Source organism: Ambystoma mexicanum, chromosome 2p, assembly GCF_040938575.1.
Source record: "Ambystoma mexicanum isolate Mex_15411 chromosome 2p, UKY_AmexF1_1, whole genome shotgun sequence".
NCBI classification, from domain to species: Eukaryota; Metazoa; Chordata; class Amphibia; order Caudata; family Ambystomatidae; genus Ambystoma; species Ambystoma mexicanum.
In genome coordinates this window covers 893,264,885-893,279,331 of record NC_090923.1, presented here as the reverse complement: position 1 = coordinate 893,279,331, position 14,447 = coordinate 893,264,885, and the positions used below count along the sequence as shown (strand labels likewise).

General features: G+C 48.6%; 1 protein-coding gene across 1 annotated transcript in view; it reads left to right on the top strand.

Annotated features, from left to right (window-relative positions):
- Window positions 1–14,447, top strand: part of PPP5C (protein phosphatase 5 catalytic subunit) — a 951,041-nt gene that overhangs the window by 106,718 nt on the left and 829,876 nt on the right. The gene's annotated exons all lie outside the window — the stretch shown is intronic.

The following is a 14,447-nucleotide window of genomic DNA, read 5'->3' as shown; positions in this document are numbered from 1 at the left end:
CCCCCCTGGTGGTATTTAGAATGCTGACTAACGTGCTGCCGTTGGGGAAACCTGGAACCCACCATGCCGACTACACCTGCGACACCATTGCGTGTCCATTCACCTATGCTAATCCATGTTCACTTCTGGCTAACTGATAGTGACTTTTGATGCACTATCGGTTTCCCTGCCTGTCCATTTCAGCGGCGTGACTGCCTAGAAGCACCCCCTCTCGAGAGGAGTACACAGAAGGGCCCCAGCCCCTCTTTAAGGCTTTAACTGATAAGTCCCCTCCCTCTAGAGATCCTTTTCCCTCCTCCAGACAACTCAGCCTCATCTCTGTGGACCAGAGAGGGGTATGAAAATTATGTGGACAAAATGTCAAATGTTATTGCTTTTTCTGAGAGGTTCATCACGCCCAAAAGACCTAGGAAGGAAGATTCCTGCCCCTTTTTTGCCAAGGCTTTCAGCCCAGACTGACTCACCCAGAAGACGTAGTTGAGTTTTCAGACCCAGCGGAGCCCTGTGGGGACCTCTCTGGTCCTGAGGACAATCCTTTTGGCAAGGATGAAACTGACCAATGCCCAGATTGGGGGAAAAGATCACCAGGTAGGGGGAAGCACCTTGGCTCTCACCCACACCGACTCCTGACCCAGACATCATTTGTCTGGACCCTCCCTCCTCGCCTCAACAGACGAGTGTCGCCAATTGACAAACCTCCCACAAAACAAGCTATTCCCTTGCTTAATTCCATCAAGAAGCACCTTGCACCTTCCTTACTGTCCCCTTCACTCACAAGGGCTGTCAACCCTCGGGTTGAGAAACTGTTTCACCCCTCCATCTGATCCAATGTACATTCAGGGGCATGCCACGCCAGACTTGCTGGTTGTTACCACAACCAGGAAAAGGTCGGGGTGCCCCGATGTACTGCAGACCCCCGCGCCCCTGACAAAGACTGCAAGAAGCTCTATGCCCTTGGCAAGCGCATCACCACGTCGGCAGCATATTCGACTAGAATAGCAAACACTACTCTTCTTGCAAGTTTTATAGCGATGTGCAGTAGAACCTGCTTCAAGAAGGCCTCCAAGAGGTCCCTGAACCAGTGCTATCACGCCTGCTGGAAATCGTTTGAGATGAAACAAGTGACCCACAACATCCTTAAGAACACTTTAGATGCTGCAGAGACAGCAGGACGCACCCTTGCGCAGGGCACTCGTCTTAAGAGGCACGACCTGGCTGAAGAAGTAAGGTTTTAAACCAGTGACCCAGGCCTCATTGATGAGCAAGTCAGTTGAAGACTCTAACTTGTTTGGTAAAGCTGTGGACAATGCCTTAAACAGCTAAGTAGGAACATGAGACCTTAAAATCACTCATCAAATAACGGCCAAACCATTTCAACTGCGGGGAGGTTCTAACTCTCGCCTCGCCTTGCCTTTCCTTTCGGGGGCAGTCTTTCTCCAGTTCTCCACATGGACAATACGGCTCAGAGGGTACCGCATGGCCCTCCGGACAGGGATCAACTGGCGCCAGACAGTATCACCAAAGAGGACAACGCCGGGGCAAGGGTAGGGGCAGAAACTCCACCCAAGAGGCTCCCCAGCCTCCGCACCAAAGTGACTCGCCAGTCGGGGCCCCCTCGCATGCCTCCCCTGTCGGCTTCCGGCTATCCCTGAAACTTGGAGAATCATCTCCAGTTCCGGAAGCACCGCAAAACCTTTCTTTGCTTCTGCTTTTTCTCCTCCTCTCCCCTACCGACTTCCTGGCTGAAACTGCACTGGTTACCTGGCCACCCTCTGATCCTGGGCCCAGGCCCCATCCCCCGCCAGTCGCACACCTGCACTGCTTTCCTGGCAACCCCTGCACCTGGATTGTTTCTGTATCCCTACAGTCCCACTATCAGCACTTTTGTTGTTTGCACTTATCCTTGCCACTTACTGGCCGTACTTCTACTTACTGTTATTTATTCTTTTATCCCATGTATTGAACTGTCCCTCGCCCTTGCCCCTGCACTCACCCTTCCCCTTTACCATGCACTTGCGCAATCTGAATGGCATCTGGCCTAGTAGGATCATTGTCTTCCCTCTGTTCCTCCTCCCTTGCCTCGTCACGCCTTGAAACACTTGTGTATAGGTGCATTATAAATGCCCTATCATCATCCCTTCATTTATGGGAGGGGATCGCTTCAGACGAGTAGGTGCTCAAGACCGTCGGCCACAGTTATTGTACAGAGTTCCACCATCCACCTCGATACCATCCTCCAAAGAGCAGACGACTATCGCACCTGCAGATCCTGCTGGAAGAGGTGCAATGATTCAAGAAAAGGGTGCCGTAGAAGTTGTCACTATTCATCAGGTAAACCAGGGTATGTATTTGGTGTACTTCCTTGTACCCAAAAAGGATCTACTAGACTTGTGAACAAATTTGTCAAACCACAGAAGTTCAGTATGACTACACTGCAGGAAGTAATCCCGCTGCTGGTGCAGGGGGTTTCCATGGCAACATTGTATATGAAAGATGCATACTTTCATATTTCAATGTTGCCAGCGCAGACTACCTAAGGTTCATGATGACGTGCACTATCAGTTCAAGGTTCTTACCTTCGGCATTGCCTCAGCCCCACAAATTTTGAAAAAGGTACTGGCGGTAGTAGCTGCTCACCTGTGCAGGCAGTCCATCTCAGTCTACCCTTACCTCGATGACCGGCTCATAACAGGGGATTTGTACGGAACATGCCTTACAAAAACCCGGAAGACGATGGATCTCCTCTTCAGTCTAGGGTTCTCGATGAACAAGAATAAATCCAGTCTAGACCCCAGCCAAGTCGAACAGTTTCTTGGGGCTCTAATTCGGACCAAAGACGGCCTTGTCTTTGGGGGGGGAGGGGCGTGACTACAGGGCCATGTAGGAAGACGTGTTCCTAGAGGAGCTCCAGAGGATGTTGCATTGATCCGGAATTAAAGGGCACAAACAGATGCTGGCAGTGGATGAAAATGCAAGCACATGAACATATGGAGTCTCTTAATTGGACATTGGGAACCCACGCAACATATAAATGGTGCAGCCCTGGACAAAATTGAAATCGCGGCAGCCCGAGAAGTCCGGATACAAAATGGCGGACGCATGACAAGGACAAAGGAACCTGACGAAGTAATATTCCCAGGCTTGCAATGCGAAGAAATTAAGCCAGACGAGCAATCGCGGCGAACCAGCGCGGCTGCGGCATCACAAGTGCAGCATGTGCTCGCAGCCGCATATTGTTGAACAACTGGGTCCGGCACGGAGCGGAGTGCAAATGCATGCTGGCGCATCCCGAAATCCGGGACCGCCTGACCCCATAACCAAATGCCGGCAAAAACGGGGGTGTGCTGCGGTGAACATCACTGCAGCTTCACAGGTCGCTAATGGCCTGTCAGACTGAGTATGCAACACTCATTGCCAGCATTCGCAGGCTGCCGTCGCAGATACATTGTAACTGTCTACACCCACGGAACTAGCGCAGCGCGCGCGACTGACATTATCTGAAGCTGGAGGGGCTGCGGAGGTAGGGCGCCACACAGAGGTGCCCAGGCCACTCCGATGCACGGACAGTGGACCCTGCACCACACCACACAGCGAGCTGCACTGGGGGAGAAAAAAAAGCAGAAGAGAAAAGAAGAAAGCTGTGAAAACCACATCAGAACTCGATGAGACCAGGTTGGGCTTGCATTGCCAGCAAACCCAGGCAGGGGCTGTAAATGGAATGAAGGAGTGACCCATAGAGATCCATAGATACATGTATATCTCTATGAGCCATAAATGATATGTTCTGAACAGCCTGACATAATAAATCCCTGAGTGCCCCAAATTAATGCCACCTGGATACACTGAAGTCAAGGATACTATATCGCTTAATAACACCGAACAGCTGACCGAGACAGTGTTGGCATGCCAACAGAAGGGACCCAGCGGCACAAAACTTCAAAGTAAGACGCAGGAGAGTACGTTATCAAAGCCTGGCACCCATACACATCAACGGAGCGGGCCCGGACGTGCAGACTGCACCGGAAAGCATAGCAAATACGCCAATAGCGCAGGCTAAACATACACGCAGCAACCACGGCCCCATCTTGAAAAAAGCCCAGGGATACATCGCTGTGCCGCCCATCCGGTGGCGGGAGCGAGACACGGAGAGGACGACAAGCAGAGGGCGCACATGAGTGGGGCTGCTGCAGGAGTGGCTTGGAGGGCTGTGGAGACATAGCGCATCGAGGGATGACCGAAGAGGCGTAGCAGGCTACACAAAAGCACAACTCTGCACCGCAGGCTAAACAGAAAACCCACTACAGCGCCCAAACAGGCCCTAGAGTGTGCAAACAAGATCATGGCCCAACAAAGGCTGAGACACTAGAACAACAAACCGCAGCGGCCAGAGACGTCGAGGACACAACCCAATCATGTAATAGCGCCAGCAATACACAAGGATCGTCACCATAGCTCCCCTTAAGCATCATAACTGGGAACAGACTAGCACCGAAGACCACATTCCCGAGTGTCCGCAGAGAAGCACAAGGCAACACCAAAATGGCAAACAAACCAAGACAAAGAGTGAACAACCCACGCTGGAGGAATACGCGAAGACACCGCAAATGGCAGAAGGGGCCAGGAGTAAGGAACACCCCCGCTCCAGAGGCCATCACAGGGAGCAAAGATCAGATCTTGGAAGCGATCGCAGACCTGAAACTAGCGTGGGAAACCAAACTGGAATCGGCAACGGTCACACTGAAGGCGGCACTAGAACTAAAAGTTGGCGCAGTGCAGGAAGAGGTGAACCTCCTCAGGCAAGATGTCAGAACACTACTGGACCATACAGGCGAATTGGAGAAGGAATTGGCCCCGAACACAGCTGCATGTGCGTCGCACAAATCCGACATCCACATCCTGGAACAACGAGTGGGCAACCTGGAAAACAGGGCAGAAGAAGTGGAGGGACGCGCCCGGAGAAACAACGTACGCATCGTGGGACTACCGGAGGGAGCCGAGGGACCGAATCCCATTGATTATATTGAAACAATGCTGTTACAAGAAATAACAGGGGTGCTAACCCAAGGATTTGCAGTGGAACGAGCTCACAGGGCCCTGACGAGGCCACCACCAGGTGCCCCCCCACCACCCTGAGATCAAGAATTGCCAAAATCCTTAACTACCGGGACAGGAAAAAAAATCCTATAACACTTCCGGAAAGGAGGCACTATACAAAGAGCGTCTGCGGACATCACAGCATATCCAGATTACACACTGATGGTACAAAGACGCTGTATGAACTATGGAGCTGTGAAAAGAAGATTGCGGGAAGCTGGCTACAAATACATGCTAATATACCCGGCTAAACTTAAGGTGTACCACAGAAATAGACCACTGTTCTTCGACACCCCAGAGGTTGCGTCAGAATGGCTGGACACACAACTGCCCATCGGTAACTGCATCCAGAAGGAAGTCGGCGCAGATGAGTAAAATAGAGGCTGCCACACCCGTGGTGCCACAGACTTGGACACTGGGACTAGAATATAAGATTGGGCACGGATAGCTGGGAGTTACGTAACAGGGGCTGCACAAACGCGAATGCTTAAGCACGGCGATATAGAGCCAAAGTGTAGGAGCCTCATGGAGCACACTCTCACACCCCCAAGAATAGATTAGTTTGGTTACCGACAGATTGGTAAAACCCTGCTGGGCTCCTGATTTCGGCATACCGAGAGGGGGCCAAATGCAGGGGAGCCTGAGATCCAAGGATGGAGCTGGGCACCAGTTGGGGACGGGTAGGGAGGAGGCCAGGGAGGGAATGTGTGCAGTCACTATAGTTGGGGAAGATAGGTTGGGGGGGATGTAATTGGGGAGTTATTGTTGTAAAGGCAAGGGGAACAAGCCCACAATCATGCCAATCAAGCTGGAGAGAGGAACAAAGTGGGAGGGAGCAGGGAGGAAATATAGATGACAATGGGAGGCCTTAGAATTGTAGCATGGAATGTGAGCGGCCTTAACAGTTATTTTAAGAGGAACAAAGTTATGATGCATCTGAAAAGGCAAAAAGTGGACATACATTACTGCAAGAAACCTACCGCACCAAAGAGAAACTAGAGGTGGTCCAGAATAAATGGAGGGGACCACCATGGGCGCGACATATTCAGCATATGCTAGGGGGGTGGTTACCTGGGTGGCACCCCATGTGCCATTCCAACTGCTTCAGGCCACGGTGGAGCCAGATGGGAGGATGATAATGATGCAGGGGCTGTTCGAGAACAGAGAATGAGTATCATAAATACGTATGCCCCCAACCATGAAACTGCAGCCTACTTCAGGACACTATATAGTAAAACTATCCCCCTAATGGGAGGCACGATTATGTGGGGAGAGGACTTCAACTGTACGCTATATCCTAAAGTGGATAGGTCAGACATGAAACTAGACCAACCCACCCCTGCTGCTAAAGTACTACAGGCCCTGCTGAGAGTCTTTGGGCTAGAGGATATATGGAGACGGCAACACCCTAAGGACGTATACAGGTTTTATGGGGCGGCATAGTGTGAATAGTATCTAAGCGAAGACTACATGTCTGTAGCCTCTGACCTTGTAGGAGAAACAACGGGCTCCGAATACAAGGCAAGAACACTATCGGACCATTCCCCCTTGGTCCTGGAGTGGAGACACCAACCCCCCAGAGCTAGAATCCCGACATGGAGATTTAGAGCGGAGGCCCTGCAGGACTCGGCATTCCGAGAGGACCTAAGGGAGGAGATCATTGGGTATTTTGAAACTAACACACGGAGTGTGAAGTCAGAGGAAACCCTATTTGAGGCGTTTAAGGTGGTAGTGAGAGGGGCAGCCATATCTAAATCCAAAGGGCTTCCAGGAGGCATAGAGCGAGAGCTACAAGAGACAGAGAAGAAACTAGAAGAAATGATGCATGGGGAAGGCACCACACAGGTTGGTGCCGAACAAGTGTGCCAGTTACAACAGGCCCGTATGGGGCTCTGGGAAAGGCTATGCAAACTGAACTACAAAAAATATATCGAAAGGCAACATGCAGGGGGGGACAAACCGGGGAGGCTGCTGGTATGGTTATACAAAAAAAACGAGACCCCAAGACCTGTAGTCGGGGAGATAACGGGAGAAGAAGGCCAGATCTGGAACACCCAAGAGGGAGTGAACGAGGGGTTCCTCAGGTTCTATAAACGCCTGTATGAAGACACGGGCAGGTAGCGGAACGGGAAATTCGTTAGACACTGGAAGACCTAGGAATACCCAAATTAAACGAGGATGAAAAGGAGGATCTAGAGGCCCCAATCACAATAGAAGAACTAGAGTCAGTGGTACAAAACCTGCCCACTAGCAAAGCCCTGGGGTAAGATGTGCTCCCCAGCAGATTTTACAAAATGTATAGTCAAGAAGTGCTCTCCCCCCTCCCCCCCCCCACTGCTGGCAATGTTAAACGAGGTGTTTGAGAGTGGAAGATTGCCGGAATCCCTAAGGGAGGCAGTGATTATTCCGCTCCTTAAACCCAATAAGCCGAGCATGGAATTCGGGTTGTACAGACCCCTATCCATGTTAAACCAAGATGGCAAAATTATCACGGCAGTGTTGGCAAACAGACTGAAGAGAGTAATTAATAAACTTCTACACCCAGACCAAACTGGCTATGTCCCGGGTAAGAACATATCTGACAATCATAGTAGACTCCACCACATCATAGAACAGACGGAGAGCGATCTTAGCGAAATGGCGATAGTCTCGCTGTATGCAATAACGGCTTTTGATTGTGAGATGGCCTTGGATGCTAGCGGCCTTGAAAGAATATGGGATGGGACCATGGTATCTGAGGTGGGTAAAGATGGTATACAGCTCCCCAATGGCTAGGGTCAAAACGGATGCAATAATTTCAGATAAATGGCAACTCAGCAGGGGCACAAGACAGGGTTGCCCCTTGTCCCCCATGCTATATATCCTGGCATTAGAACGATTGGCGATCTGCCTCAGACAGCAGTACGGAGAGATAGGGGTTCACACATCATTGTACGCAGATGATCTGCTGCTATAACTGCGCTTCCTGGAAGAAAACTTGCGTTATGTTCTGGAAGTGTTGGAGCATTACGCAACCCTTTCGTGCATAGCAGTAAATCCAAACAAGTCATGCATGTTCCCCATGATATAAAGGGGTCCCCCAGGGGAACCTACCTATGCTGCAGATACCCTGGCAGACTAAAACAATCGGATATTTGGGAATTAATGTATACCATACAATAGACGAAAATAAATTTAACACACAGAAGGAAGTGGAAGGCATTCAAAATGGCATGGGGTTCTCCCCCTGGCCATGGTGGGTAGGGCGGCCTTGCTTTAGATGGTAGTCCTGCCCAGGCTGTTGCACTTCTTCACGCATATTCCATATATGATCTCCAAATGCTTCTTCATGAAGCTCCAAAGCTTATGCAGGGGCTTCATATGGCACAATACCAGAAACCGGATGGCCCTATGGACATTGCAGAACCGATACGATAGAGGGGGCATAAACCTGCCGAATTTTAAGATGTACCACTTAGCGGCGCAGCTTCAGTACGTGGCCAGATGGCTGCCGGAAGATGAAACGGCAGAAGCCAGATTGCTAAGTAAGGACTGCGTCCAATTCTTCTTGAAAGAACTGATATGGCTACCTAAATCAGAGATACAAGGATAAGCGAGACTGCTGACACTAGGTTGGAAAACTTGGCGCAGGGCGTGCCAGGCAGTGGGTAACCCGACTCCATGCTCCCCACAGATACCACTCATGGCGCTATGCGGGGAGGACGAGCAAATGATAAAGGGATCTGTAAATTCTGGGAACCGGTGGGCCTCGCGATACTGGGAGACCTCTGGCAAGAGGGTGAGGTATTAGCCTTCCAAAGGATAATGGAGGAAACCGGAGTACACATAGGACAACACATTACATATACTAGAATCATCAAACGAGTGGGACACAAGTGGCCCGAAATGGTATTAGCAGAACAACCCGACACGGTTATCGAAGCGATGTACAATATCTCGGAGGGAGGGCACAAAATATCCCGAATTTACGAACTATTGATGTCCAGGGTGGGCAAGGAGTTGCTCCAACTGAGGAGGGACTGGGAGGAGGAGGCGGGAGAACCTATGCAAGATGGGCAATGGGAAAGAGCCCAGAGGTATCATAAGGACGAGTCCCGGAATGCGAAAACAGATCCAACTATATATCACCCATAGAGCATACCTGACCCCTGGTAGAATTGCTAAGTTTGGAAGTATGGTGACACAGAAATGCCCCAAGTGTGGGGAGGTGGACACTAGGATGATTCACATGTTCTGGGCGTGCCCAGAGGTGATAAGATTCTGGGAGGAAGTCAAACTACGCCTGTCCCTAAAGGGAATCAAGTTAAGGGTGGATTCAGTTTGGGCATGCATGCTGGGGGGATTCCCCACACCACGAAACCTAAGGCATATTACTAAACTGAAAGACCTGGCCTACATCTTGGCCAAACGGAGAATTGCCATGAGCTGGAAAGCAGCCTAAAGACCTTGATTGGAGGTGTGGTGGAGTGACCTCTTGAAATGGGCAGAGGCGGAGACGGCGGCATGGTACGAAGCAGTCAGCCGGGGTGGGGAGGAGGAAGTGGGACCCCTGATTGCATGGAGACAAATGGTGGCCACGATGTCGGGAAGCTCCCATGTCAGACCTAGTGAAGATGACGCGTCTAGTAATAGCGAAGGAGATAAACCATAAGGATCAATTGTAGTGGCAAAGCAGTAGGTGCTCGAGTTAACAGGGATGTAGGGGGGAGGACTGTAAGGTGTTACATGTTGATATATTATCAAGAACGCAGTACATGGAAATGTCCTATATGTTGGTTAAGTTTGGTGTGTTAATAAATTAATAAAAAAAAATAAAAAAAGGCGGCCTTGTCTTTCCCTCCAACGAGGAGGGTTCAGAACATGCTGTTCCAGATACCTCACTATGTAGCCAGTCACGAGGTGACTGTACGCAATGCCACGCGACTATTGGGCATAATGGCTTCCAGCAGCTACCTAGTTCCTTCTGCGCATCTGCCCCATGCAGGAGTGGCTCTCGAGCCAATGGTGTCAGGCCAGCAGACGATGGGACAATCTAGTGTTCATCTCGGCAGTCCTCGTTCAGTCTCTGCAGTGGTGGTCAAGGGAAAAGCTCTTGCAGGGGCAGACATTCACCGCCCAAGCAGTAGAAGCCACTCTCACCGCAGATGCATTTGTGACCGGGTTGGGGGGGAGGCGGGCGCCCTCACCTCCTTCACCAGACAACGCACAGCATGTGGTCTCCAGCGGTAGCAAGCAACCACATAAACCTGTTGGAATTGCTAGAAATATATTCAAGGCCCTGAAGGCATTCCAAACTTACCACCAGGGGAAGACAGTCTAGTCCTCACGGAAAGTACCACAGCCATGTATTACCTGAACAAACAAGGGGGCACTCGCTCTCCATGGCTATCTAAACTGTCCCAGAACATATGGAAGTGGGCTCTCAAACACAAGATGTTCCTCCTGTCGCAACACGTTCCAGGGGGAACTCGATCTTCTGGTGGATGTACTCGGCAGAGACTTCCCACTACCCGTAGAGTACGAGTGGCGACTACACCAAGACCTTGTTCTCAACATCTTCTCAGACTGGGGATTTCCCAGAGGTCGACTCTGGAGAATGCACAATGCCCAGATTACACCTCCAGATACCCACAGAACCGTGCCGGGGGAACGGACTCTGGAAAACATGGTCAGGGAAATGTATTTCAAAGTTCCATGTGAACCAATCAATAGAACTACCCACCTTTTTCTAGAACCCCACTAACGTGGCGGAAAGAAGTCTTTCCGCCACGATGCCCCCGGGCCTGATGGTCTGCGCGTTATAAATAAACAAATACAAATACACTTGATGCAAGGAGAACTGTGATCTATTACCTGGAAAGAACAAGACCACTAAGGAAAATGAACCAATTTTGTTTCAGTGGCATCTGGTAGAGAAGAGGACGCGATTTTCAGGGATTTCAAAGTGGATCGTAAACCGCATCACGCTGTGCTAGGCACTTGCCAAGAGAGATTTGCCCTTCAAGCCTAGAGCACAGGGGCTACTCTGGGCACAGGGGCTTCCATAGCATTCATTGCAAATGTTCCTTTTGAGTCCATTTGCAAAGCAGCAACCTGAAGGTCTGTACACACCTTTACACACTAGTGCCTAGATACACACTCTAGGTCTGACTCTCGGGTGGGACAAGCGGTGCTAAGGCATCTCATTGCTACTGTTCCTTCTCGCATCCCACCACCAGCTCTGGGTACTGCTCGCTAGACTATGCACAGCATGTGATTCTAAGCAGATTAACAAGCATCAGAAGACATGCATTACTTACCGTAATAGCATTTCTGGTGATTGTATCTGCTTGTATTTGCATGCACCCACTGTTCCTCGCCGCAGAGGGTAGAAGGAACATAAGACATCTTGCACCTTTGCTCTTCTGTACTCGCTCATGCTGACTATAAGGCTCCCTCACGGCAGAAAAAAATATCAGACCTCGACGCGTGAGGGATTTTGGTTACACTGCACATCATGTTAGGAATAGTGTTTCAGTCACGCCCATGTCGATGTCCCCTTTCGATCCTTGAAAGAAAGATGTAATACTACGCGATTACCTCCTAGACGTCGGACTATATGCACAGCATGTGAATCGAAGCAGATACAATAACAGAAATGCTATTACGTTAAGTAATACATGTCATCCACTTTTCTATTTCTTTTAATATCCATCTCGCAAATATTTTTCCTGAGCCATCGAATAATGAAAGGAGTCGACAGTTATTGGGATTTTCTCTAGGGCTCTGCTTATGTATCGGAATTAAATATGAAAGGTCTAATATTTAGGTATTTGCCAGTTGCAATTACTCTATAAATAGATGTTTTTATGACGTTAGCCCATTTTTCCTGGTTTTTTTAACATTACTGGGTTGCATATACCGCCCGGGCCTAGAGCTTTAGAGTTTTTAAGAATATCATTGTATGAGGTTCTTTTTAAGTTTTCTTTTGTCCATTTTTGTTGGTTTTTGGATTGCTTTATATTTCACTAAGACATTTATCCCATTTTGTTGCAGACATTACACGTAATGGTGCTTTATTGCTATTTTTCTTTTTTTTAATTAAAAGTATTCCAGTCATTCTTTCTGATTGCGATGTACATTTTTTTGCCATGCTGTAACTTTTTGGGATCTAAGATTATTGACCCATGTTCTGTATTTATTTTTGTTACTTTATGATTGTTTATTTTCAATTTCCAAGTTTGAGTTTACTTTTCTAATTTGTTGGCGAAGATCTTATCCGTGAGACTATCATCGAGGGGAATCAGATCTTTAGTATTCGTTATCTATTTTTACTTGACCAGCCGTTTTTATTTTTAACATTAGCGACTAAATATCCAGTTATCTTTTCATTGGAGACTGCATTTTCAGTTTTTATGATCTTGATGGATAAAATTGCATGGTCGCTAAAAGTGAATTTTACTTTCACTTAATTTGTATTTATATAATGGCTCAGTAACACAAATATAGTCTATGGTCTGTTTTTTTTTTTTTCTCCGACTCGCCATGTTTCGGATGGAGGGATATCGCCTTTTGTGTTTCTATTACAAATCTTCATTTTCAGCATAGAAAAGAAGTTGATCCATCAAACTGCTCTTACTCTCTGTACCTTGGAGTTGTTTCCATTAAGAGTTTCAGACGTTCCTTTGTCTGTTTGAGTATACTCTAAACATCTCGCATTTAATCTCCAGCTATCATGATTTTCATTTCCACTTCCTTCTCCATAATTGCTGCCAAGATGTTATCTTGTGTATCTTCCGTATATTTTTGTTTTGGGGGGTGCAGGGTGATAAACATTTATTGACAGAAGACTTTGCTTGGGGGAGATTTCGATCATTTTACTAAGTAGGTTAGGGCATTGATCTTTTTTATATGAATTTTTTTTTTTATTGGTTTATTCAAACAAACAATACAAACCAAACACGCAGTGCATATAACAGCTCAATTGTTCATTGCATACTTTCGGTCACTGCTCCCCTTATCCCCCCCCCCCTTATGAGCCTATTTATTCCACTCGCTCGATCTGCCTCGCATGGTGGGGTCTCACTTTCCGTGGATTTTGTCAGATTTTGTATTGTTCCAAATAATTCTGCTATCAATGATTTCCATGCCATCAAGGTTCCCGCCTCCTCCTCTCCCCCTACATTGCTCGCCTCGTGCCATACCATGGGTTCTGCCTCTGCCCATTTCTGCAACTCTTTCCACCACACCTCCACCCGTGGATATCCTCTGGGGTGTCATGTATGCCCTGTGCGTAATATATAGTTGTATCTGTTTTAGTCTCGCATTCCTTGATACCTACTTGTGGTACCCCAGGGCACGTTCCCACATCCCATCCTCTATCGGGGCTCCTACTTCCGCTTCCCAGTCTAGTCTTAATTGTGTTAATTCCTTCCCGACCTTAGACATCATCATCTCATACAGTCTAGAGATATCATGCCCCCCCTCCGTTATATCATTATCTCTATAGTAGCATCTGGTTCTTCTTCCAGTACCGTTTCGGGCTATGTTCTCCTAATTCTTTGCACCATTCTGTGATATGTGATATACTGGCCCGTGTGTAACCCCGATTCCTCACCCAGCACTTCAAAATCTATGATAGTCCCCTCTCGCCAGACATCTCCCACCGTTACTAACCCCACTGGTTCCCAGTGGTTTCCGATTATCATCCTCAGCTGCTTGTCTCCCCCTGCCAGTGCAACTAGTGGTACCTGCGGGGAGCATGGGAATGCATGGGAATTCTCCATCATCCGGCATGCCCGGCGCCACATCTTCCACCCAAGCATCATTTTGGGGCGCTCTTCCATTTCTGTCTTGGGCAGCCAGATCATCTCTCTTAAATAAAATGGGGCACAATCATGTCCAAACAACCTGGATTCGGGGGTCACTTCATCCGAGAGCCATTTGGCAATGTATTGCAGTTGGCTCACTACGTAATAGACCTCATAATTAGGCAGTTCTATCCCTCCTTTGTCATAAAAGTTCGGCAGCTTCCATAGTGCCACCCTATTCCGGGTACCATGCCACAGGAAATCCCTACACACACTGTTCAGTTTAGTGAAAAACTTCTTGGGTATCAGGTATGGAATATTCCCAAAATAATGCAGGAGCCTAGGTAGGACCACCATCTTAAGCATTGCCCCTCGTCCCATCATTGCTAGGGGCAACTTCACCCAGAATTTCACACACTTCTCGGTTTTTTTATTTATTTATTTTTTCCAGTGGCTACCTCGGTATTGTGCCTTTGCTCTTCTTCCACCGTGTGGTACACGTCTATCCCAAGGTACCGGAAAGTACTAACCGCCCATGGTATATGTAACACCGGTTACCGTCCC